Consider the following 10,883-nt stretch of genomic DNA (forward strand, 5'->3'; position numbering starts at 1 on the left):
TAATCCAGTTTACTGTTTACATTTTTATACAGCAGTAACTAGCTAATGAATGGAAAATTTTTTTAAAAGATTGTGGCTGATATTCCTTGCAGTTGTCTGTAACCTTAAATAAAGACCTGAATGCATTTCTAAAACATTACAGTGCATTGCATTGAAATAGTATACTCATATATGCTTTGCATTGGAATAGTATATTTTTTTTTTAGCAAACATAGTATGTCATCACTGGGTGCTTCTTGCATATAGATTTGCATTCTTTGGCACAGTTATAACATACACTGCAGAATATTTAGTATGAGAGGCTAATACTAGCACGCTATTCTAATATAACCTAATTTAGTGACTCACAATGGAAAGCAAATAGAACCAACCTGCATTGGCAAGTAAATTAGGTCGCATACCTGTATATGAACTGAATAATAATTGAGTGCAAGTTGTGCAATATTCCATTTCATCGTGTATTGAAAACCCCAGTCGAGGTAAAATATAATGTTACATCCAGAAATCTATTTAATGAGACGTAAGGTAGAGGATAGAAATTTGTCACCTCCTGGTGGCTAAATTGTGAACAGCTTTTTGTTGTAATTCGCTGGTTGACAACGTCAAAATTGTGCGACACTCTGGTCACAGCGTGCGCGTGTTGTGTCCTGTTCTTATTTTTTTTTAGTCTATGGTTGACTCGGCACCGGCGAGGAAAGTCTAACTAGTAACTAATCTAAAAATGACGGTGTTTTTCACGACGAGGTTGAAATAGATTTTGAGTATGATGAAGAAACGGAAACATATTATTTTCCTTGTCCATGTGGCGACAGATTCGCGATAACGAAGGCAAGAAAGTGTTTTTCTATTGGAGCATCAGAATGTACGACAGTCATAACTGTCATAAAACAGACATTATTGCTTTCTTAAAATTTATAAACGTGTTATATATTGTATATGTATAGTTTATTTGAATTTGTGTAATCATTGTTACTTTTAATGGATACTTTTTTGGAATAGTCTAAAGACTTGCTGAACTACAAATTAACCCAGAAAAAAAGAAACTGCCACTTAAAGTGATGTATTACGTGTGTATTGACTCAAGAGGTGTTAGTGTATACCTAAGTGGCAAATATTTTGTTGAACTAAATAGTATTTTGTTAAGGGGAAACACTTCTGTTTTTCAGGAGATCTTGAGAATGGTGAAGAAGTGGCCACCTGTCCCGAGGTTGCTCCATGATATAGTAAAAGTAATCTATGATAAGGTCAGTGTGTTTAGTATGTTCCGGCAGGCTGTTTGTGTGTAGACAACTTGGCTTGGTTATTTTTGTTACTCACTGCAAACAATTAAGGATCATTTAATAAACAATCCCATTAGAGTCCTATAATTTGATAGCCTTGTCTATACTTGGCTTGGGTTGCATAGGTATATATACTTGTAACCATTTGATTGATTAATGTTATTGATTTATTGTAAACCATAATGCTTTGTTTTTTGTATGTTTTTTTTTTTTTGCATAATGATTAAAAATTGTATAAATTAAACATACACTAAGTTAATTGTTTGAAATGTAAGGATTACCAGCTAATAAATTTTCATTAATGACTGTGGGGAAAAAAAGTGGGGGAAAACAGCTATTTACAATACACTGAGATCTAACTTCTTTTAAAGGCCTTAAAAATACATTCTTACAGTATTCTGTTACTGTGATTACTTAATAGTCTCTGATAATATTTGATCTGTTTTAAAGGTTTTGAGCTAAAACTATTGAAATGTGTGTTCAGAATCATGCTAGTTCAGTCAAATCTAAGTCTAAAAGATACAAATATTTTTTGTTGTTGTTGTAGGAGCAGTTTCTTTCCCATGTGTGGAGAATGTAATTGAAGAGCACCAAAACAACAAGTAAAACAAACTGGAGCTGGCCCAGAGTTTGAGAGATAGACATCGTGACATGACTCTTGACCTGATCCTTGCTCTGATAATGGACTTAATACGCACATCTGTCATTTTACAGTTACTCACTACATATGCAGATGATTTTTTGTGAGGATATACTGACCACATGGACTTGATACATTTAGCTCTAAGATTTTGCACGAATCAAGTTACTATTCTGTTAAAGTTATTTTTATTAAAAAAAAAAAAAAAAAACTTTTAAAAATATGCCCTGTTCTTGCTTGAATATAACATTTTTCAGGAATTGAGAACATCCTGGAGTTTGATACATTGTATAAAAGACTTGTATGCAATAATACTGAAAGACTTAAATGACCTCTTCATTGTGAATGGGGTGTTATTTTTATTTTATTTTTTGGTTTTTTACTTTTTTCCAAGTCTGTCCTATTTATTTTATTTTTTATTAATATTATTATATATTAAAACTAAGAATGTCTTAGAATAGTGCATATTATAAAATGCCCCACAAGATTCTCACCATTGCCCCCCTTTTCTCACTGCAGGATACTACATTTTTCAGGATAGCATACAATGTTTAAAACTAATTCCAGGCCTTGACAAAATATGGAATAGTTTTGCTCACCTATGTTCAGCACTAAAATATTTAATCGGCTATACTTACACACTCTTTTTTTTGTTTTCCCCAAATATAGTTATAGGTTATAAATTTGCATATACTATGCAGAAATTAGCAAAAATGTTATATAATTTTGAAAAAAATAAGATGGATCATAAATTGCATTGTTGTTGAAACCACGGCCTTAAACACCATTTTTTATTCAACAGTCACTTATATATTTCCACCAAAGATAGCTGAATGTCTACTAGAGGTGAACCAGTGTCAAAAGTTTACATACCCCTGAGATGTTAAAACTCAGGATCAGTGACAGTTTGTGTTTTGTGGATAGTTAATTGGCTATTGCGCCCTTTTCTTTAGAAAAATCTACACTAACACCCCTTCCCAATAGTGACTGTATATGATATTGAGATCCAAGTGACTTTTACACTACTACAAAAGGTGCCAAAGATTTAATTGATGCTCAATAAGCTTTTTGCTCCTCCAGCAACAACACACAACTATTAAGAATCAAGCATTTTGAACTGCATGGGTCGTTAGTGTAAATTCAGTTATTATTTTGTCTTGTGGTATACCTGTTTAACCTTTGATATGTGAAATGCCTTATTTTAAATTAGCAGTACTAATAAAAAACAAAATGCAATTTTTAGGATCCCTCTAATTTTATTATTATTATTTTTACATTTTATGTATTTAATGTTGCTTTTTCAAATGACTTTTGGTGTGGACACATAATGAAAAGTCCTTTAAATGCATTTTATTCTAATCTAATACAATTTAATTCATGAGTCATTTGCAAGAATTGCGTTTGAATTCAACCAAAAACCTATGAATCATAAAATGAACAAACAACAGTCAACATACATGAAGACACAAAAATGAAAAGGAACGAACAAAACATATCTACCAGTCGATAAAAAGCCATATTTTATTTTAATATATTAAAACTGAATGCCGAACTGCATGACCTCTGAAGTAAATTCTTCATTGTGTAAGTTCTTGGCATTACTTTTGGACACCAGGGGGTGCTATTTCTCAACAAAAAGATAAAACGTACAGAAGAATTCTCAAACTGTAGGTTAGTTTTGACACCAATTAGAGAATATATATGTGTAATTTGTTTCTATTAAAACACTGAAGTGACTCAAGAACAAAAATGTGAATGTCCTATTATGGCCCAAATGTAAATATAAATCTAGAATTCAATAGTGCAAATGGTTTGTAGTTCTAATACTTACCATAAATTATGGGAAAATATTTTTCTTGCAACAACTTTTGTAACAGGGTTGAATTGTTGAGCTTTATGAATTCAACAAAACAATTAACCAATACATGTAGAGAGAGGGGGGTTTGCTCCAACAAAAAACAGTAGGTTTGTAGCTTTGTTTCTTTTAATAAAGAATCAACTGAAATGTCTTTAAATCCAACCTCTCAAAAGCAACTTCGGTAAAGTCCCTGAACTCTCTAAGATGTAAGATGTGTGTTCTTTTTGCATGGTTGAGCCAAACCTGGACTAGTGCCATGATATGCATCCTTTTAGCAATTTCATCCGGTATGTTCACAAATCCTAATTTGGCTTTCATTGATTTCCTGTCATCAAAATTTTGCCATTTGGCTTGTCAGCAGCAGCTTTTGGTGTGTGCATTTGTGTGATGTGTGTGTTGTGGTGTGTGTGTGTGTGTGTTGTGTGTGTGTATGGTGTGAGTGAGAGAGAGAGATGAGAGAAGGACACACAACACAGTAACTTTCTGTCCTTCATATGATTATGGAAAGGCCCATCTCTTGATGACTGCTGGGGGCCCAACAAAATCCCTCATGGACCCAGCAAGTAGGAATACTGCACTCAGTCAATAGCCATTTAACTCGCTCTCTCACTGAGCTGATCGGAGGGGATATGGGCTGCCAACCACCCCACACACAAACACACACCACACACACACACACACACACACCACACACACACACACTCCTGTCAGTACAGAGAGAATAAAAAGAGTCAAGGTCACAGGAACATAGATCTATGTTCACTACAGACGCCAACAACATGAACAATAAAACAGTATGGTCATGTAAAAAACAAACACTATATTTTCATTAATCAGTGTGGTCTCTTTCTCACTAACATTGATGTGAGTGACATATTTATATAGTTTTCCTCACTTGCTGATAACACCTTAATTCGCTTAAACTATAAACACAGCAAACTCTTTTTTTTGACAAAAAGTTTCTTTTTTAAAAACAAGTATAACTCCTTCTAACTTTGCTTATCAAATGCACAGCAGAAGCACCATAAACACTCATTACAGACTAAAAACAGAAGCACATAACACTCATTCCAGACTAAAAACAATAGATCATTGTCATTGCCCTTTGACTTGAATAAGATTTTTTACGCTTCGGATACTTCTGTACTAACATTTTTTCATGAAATATTCAGGTAAAAAGATTATAACCTATCACAAAAATTCTGTAATATAGTTTTGTGTTTACAATCCAGTTTTGGGAATAATTATGCCTTTAAGAATCTCAAAATTATATAGGAATGTAAAATGAGTATTCCTGAATATACTTACTGTAGTCACTAGACCTAGGCCTACAATACAGACAGAGGAAAAAGTAATCATGGCATTGATTTTTGAAACACGCATTAAAGAATTGCAAACTTATTGTTGATGATATATGAATGCCAAGGTAACATTCTCACATGCATATTTCTCAATATTTACCTAAAAAAGTGGTAGTTTTCCTATATATATATATACAGTGGTGGCCCAAAATTAGTTAGAACACTAGAATTTTCCAGTTTTTTTTATCACATGGGTTTTTAAGTCGTTATGACTCTATCTTATTTCTGTAGTGGTCAACTAGGAAAATATCAATTTCCAAACATTCATTTAGCCCATTAATTGTAATCAAATGCACATTTTCATGTTTGCACAACAAACTTTGACAACAGCCAGTGCTTGAGTGCCCACACAGAGATCTGAATCCTACTATCATCATCCAGTCTGTCTGGAATAACTGTGAAGAAACACAACAAACGGAGACAGACTGAGTCCAGAAGAACAGTGGGCAATGTCTTCCCGATTCTTCAAGTATTCCTCCAAGAAACCTACAGCAAAAGATAGTATAACTTACGTAAAACCATTTCTTAGCTGGTCAAAATTCACTAGTGTTTCTAATATTTTGGCCACCACTGTATCCGAGGGGTACCCTGGGTTGATTTTAAGTCTGGGTGGGCTCTCGCTGTGTATATGACCAGACAATTAGCTGGCATACACAGCGATCTTGTTTTTATACTTGCTGCTTTTAGTCACGAACAGTGTCGCCCAGGGGCAAGTACCCAGCCCTGGCAAGCGGTGACGTACACCGGCGCTAGGCTGAGCAGAGATAAAATCGCGATAGAGCGCTGCGGCGATGTGCGCTATAGGGCCTGCGTGAAACGAAGCATTGTGAGGACAAACGAAAAGCCCACACTGAGCGGATTTCCCATCGCCCTCTTCTGAATGCACCCACACCGATGCTAATCGGAATAAAGGTACTTTTCCATCCGCTATCCCTATCGTCCTCCCCCGATCTGTCCCAATAGGCAACCTGTAAAGGTAAAGAACGGGAGCGAGTAAACTTGGTGCGGGGACGTTTGTGGCATTCTTCACGGGAGTATGTAATCTGGTGTTTTTCGTGGTTTCACTGTAATAGACGTTTCGAGAAAAAGGCTAGCCGAGAAGGAAATCTTTTTTAAATCCGCTTTAAGACTCTTAAAGGTCGCACACGGATTGATTTGTGTCGTTGCTAATTTTACCTCCTGGTTAAATATTGAATGATGATTTTGTTGTGCCCCACAGTACAATAGCAGCGATGTCAATAAGAATCGAGTCTTCCCCCCGAATCTTTTCTTTGGCGAATCAGATCGCAAGCTTGTTGGTTATGGTACCGCCGTCCCAGCTGACGTTTTTTGTCATATTTTTCTTGTTTATTTTTTCCTTGACCTTGGCAGCACCACATGGCAGAGTTTGTCACATAGATATATATAGATATATACTCACCTCTCTCTGCCACTATATATATATATATATATATATATATATATATATATGATGACAACCAGGCCTTATTAATGCCTTATTATTATGGTACCACAGTAAAACATATAACCCTAGCTTATTCATTATTATTATAAATATTTTAATAATATTTTGGCTAAACCTGTTTGTTTGCAAAGGTTGCTGCATACATTTATCAGCGCAAGTCTAAACTATTTTAAATTAAATTATGTATTGTGAGTCTTACCCAAAAGATTTGTTATTTAGTTGTCAGCATCAAGCTTTTTTTAGCATAAAAAATAAACATTTCTGTAGTCATCCACACCGTTATTTCAGTCCTGTTCGTTTTATATATATATATATATATATATATATATATATATATATATATATATATATATATATATATATATATAACTTTTATTTTTTGTGTGGATTATATCATGCAAAAATAGGTGGTTTCGGGCTAAAATTGAGAATTTATGTAAACAGCACAATAAAACATTAAAATAATTTCCCTTGAACACACATGTTGTTATCTTGTTCAGATCGCTACTGTTGTTGTTAGGGCCTGTTGCCTGCGTTTGTTGGTGTTATGGACCATCCAAAAGGACTGATCAGTAGGCCGTACATTAAGATAGAAAGGTTTGAATTTGGCTTACCGCATCGGTCCCGTTATTCTCTGTCTGGCTTCTCAATCCTTCAGTGTCTGGATTTATCTCACGTCTTTCCTCAGTGATCTGTCTGTGAAAGGGGCGCAGCGCTGGTCTCTACGGCAGCATTCTACGCACAGTGCATGCCAGAGTATAAAACAAGATTCGACCGTGTTTCCTCGAAATCCCGTATTTCTCTCCAGTGCTGAAGAAGCAACAGGTTCAATGCAGAATGAAATGGCACTATTTCACTTGGGTTTCCTTACTTCACATATTCACTCGTTGAATGCAGAGCAAATAGTGGCAATCCGGTTGGTTATACAGGCATTGATGTCAGTCAGTACACAGATGAGTGCGCTAAGGCAAACTGATGGTCTGTTTTAGTGATCTGAGTGACCCGGCTCTCACCACACGCATCAGATGCCATTTTAGGATACTGCCAGCCAGAAAGATGAGATTTAAGCTGAAATTCAAATTCCTTCAGATTTGTACTATGTCATAGTTTGTGAAGTGGCTCTCATGCGCATTAGAGAGTTTTGTTTTGGTTGTGTGTTGTTTTTTGTTTTTTTTTTTTGTGTGTGTGTGTTTTGATTTGTGCTCCCTTCAGCAAGTAACCGCAAGTGAATTAGCTGGTGGCTTCCTTAACAGAATCTATTACAACTATGTCCTTTACCCTCACAGGGGACATAAAGTACTCAGATTATTTTTTTTTCTTAAGTTGAATCTGGGCTCCTTGCAACTTTAGTCAAAAGACTTTTGTTGCTCATATCATATGAATATGAGAATATATGAAGCATACCCCATTTATTCAGAGGCCACATGGGCAAACATATAGCAGTTTGCTGCAGGTTGCTGAAAATTGCTCGCCAAAACTATAGCTGTAAAATCAAGGAGATCTTCTACAAACAGTATATACAGACTACCTTGCGTTTAAAACTGCATATACATGTTTAGTTATCACACTCCTTTATTGCCGTAAAAAGATCCTCTAGTCGATGATATTATAAATGCTTAATTTTGATCAAAGCTCTGCAGTTTTTTATTGGGGATCAAACTTAACAAGGCAATGCATAAAATGCTGTTTACCAAAGCTGTACAGAATAAAATGTATCCTCAAAAACCCTGATCATATGATACTGACATTTTGAACATGAGTTTTTCTAAAACGTGAGTACATGAATACTCAAGTCTGCTAAATCTAAGTTACTTAAGTCCAAAGCTAAGTATTCATGACTGAAACTACATTACTATACAAGTTAAAGTTATTCGTGTGTACTTCAGTAAAAGCTGTTAAAATCAAGATTGCACAGGCAAAAAAAATGTGATCACACCACTATTTGTGATATAGTCCACGTTAGACATTCTACTACACAGTTAATTAACTGCTTAATATTAAGATTAATAATTCTAAACCTTTATGTTGATTGTATCCACAACATACTGACTATGAGGAAACTTCCGCACCAGTCTTGCTTCTGAGATTTAAAAAATGTCAACTTTTTCAATTTTTCACAAACCTAAAACCCTAACCTTACAGGGTCTAGCTTGAGAGTTTACCAATGTAGTTGCAAATTATTAGACTTAGTTGATATGTAGATTGCCGGGAGTTTACTTATAGCTAGTCGCGATGTCAAAAGTTGACTATCAAAATAATACGTGTAACCCACCCAAAACATGTACCTACAACCTGATAGAGGGATGTTTTTTGAGAATTTAACTAACGGTCTTTTTACTTCTTAAAATGCTTAATCTATCGATCAATATGACAGAAAACCATGTAGTAAAATTGTAGTTGTTTTATGATATTTGAGTACTAGGATTTATTTGATTTAGCTGATTGGGTCTCAGACCCATATCCATCCAATGTACTGTATCATACTATCTAACTCTTCACTGTCAGAATCCCCTTTGGTCAAAGGGATACGGAGTGTGGTGAAAATGATTATTGCTCTCCTGATGTCGCCTTATAGCTGTTTCTTGTCTCTGTTGGGGTTAGCAAGAATTAAGCATCCTCTCTCCAGGGCTGAACTCTGGAATCTTGCCCCATTGGGAGGTTAATTGTCTGATCATGAAACATTACATGTCCTCACATCAAAAGACTTTCCAAAGCCTTTGCTATTGTCTCAGGATGATAGTAATAAGTTGGTCCACACACTGCAGATTTTTATGTGGTTTCGATCCTTGAGAATTTTTGACCTGGAAGGTTTAAATTAAAGTGCCGATAGAAAATGAATGATTTTAAAGCGGGTATGTGCTACATTGTAAAACTGTAACTTTTGTTTCTTGTCATCTAAGGAATTTCTTCTTTACAAGGGCGCTTATCTCTTTCTGCCTCCCGCAGCACCAGGAAACCGAGCAATGTGCAGCTCAGCCATGGATGATGCATATTTTTTATTAACAGTCTGGGAAAATGTTAGCATCTCTACCCAATATCTCCAATCAAGTGCACAGCTTGTAGATCGGTGCCAGGAAAAAAGTATGAAGCCCTCCAAAAAACCAGGCTTTTGTTAAAAGTTACTCTGAGGAGGACCAATACTAGCGGTAGTTGCGACTCTGTGTTTTTCTGAAGGGCCTTATTAAAATTCTTGGATCTCAGGAATAAGCCCCTGCTGAGCAGTGATCTCAGTAAAGACCTTGAGAAAGGTACCCGAATTTGGGACACTTTTTTGCTGGCTGCTCGAATAACTTGGAATAGAAAGACAGCATTTTAGGAACACAAAGACGGAAAGGATATTTGTCATGCTTCTTTTCGGATTTCCGAACAGTCTATGTCTATGAGTTGCCTTCTTCTCATGTAATGTGCATGCTCCTCCTATGTGTCCATAACACGAACTAGACAGCTGCCATGGAAGTATGAAAACCAGAGTATCAACGGTCTCCTTGGCCCACTAGTGCCTCATTGCCCGACATTTGCTATAATGATTTAGACCAACCCTGCATGGTGAGGATGTTGGCAGTGCCCATGTGGTGATAACCATGTAGCACACATTATCTAATGACAGGGGCTTAAAGGCATTGTCTGGGTCGTATTCTAGGAGGGGGTGAAGGCGGGAACGGTATGAATAACAGCCATAAATGAATGAGGCCCAGTCTCTTATCAAAAATATCCAATTGGGGTGCATATTTTTATATGATGATATGTTGTAAGGTTTTTACCTTCTTTATCTTAATCGTTCTGAATCGCTTGTAACGTCCATGAGGCTCTGTTCATTACTAGTATAGAAGACACGTACAAATGCACTACTGTTTTTGTTTGTTCTGTAATGATCACGCAGTCTTTTAACATATATCCTCTTCGTACTGTCATACTGTCGGTGTGAAATTATATCCTGAAATGCTAGTACTATATCTTGTAATTGTGGGTTGTTGGCATAATAACATATATCTAATGCTGAGAATCACAATTGATGAAGAGATCAGTGCTCTCAATAGGACCCTGATGTACTCATATTTGAGTAATACATTTGGTAGAACTAGTCTAACAAACAATCATAACGCTGGTGGGTACCTGCCAGTTGAGCTGATTAAAAACTATAACTTTGCTGTTGGGTAACCAAACAATGTCTATGATTGTGCGGAAAACGTGCGTGATATTTCTCTACGAAATATATTCGGATTTTATTATGAGATTTGAAATCTCAGCTAGACGACCTGCATGTCGTTGCCCGAATCAT

The 10,883-nt window shown here is 35.9% G+C and overlaps 1 pseudogene; it reads left to right on the forward strand.

The window, feature by feature from the left end:
* The first annotated feature begins 732 nt into the window (after positions 1-732).
* Positions 733-1,219, forward strand: LOC122145183 (annotated as a pseudogene).
* The last annotated feature ends 9,664 nt before the right edge of the window (positions 1,220-10,883 follow it).

This window comes from Cyprinus carpio, chromosome A5 (assembly GCF_018340385.1).
Source record: "Cyprinus carpio isolate SPL01 chromosome A5, ASM1834038v1, whole genome shotgun sequence".
Taxonomy (NCBI): Eukaryota; Metazoa; Chordata; class Actinopteri; order Cypriniformes; family Cyprinidae; genus Cyprinus; species Cyprinus carpio.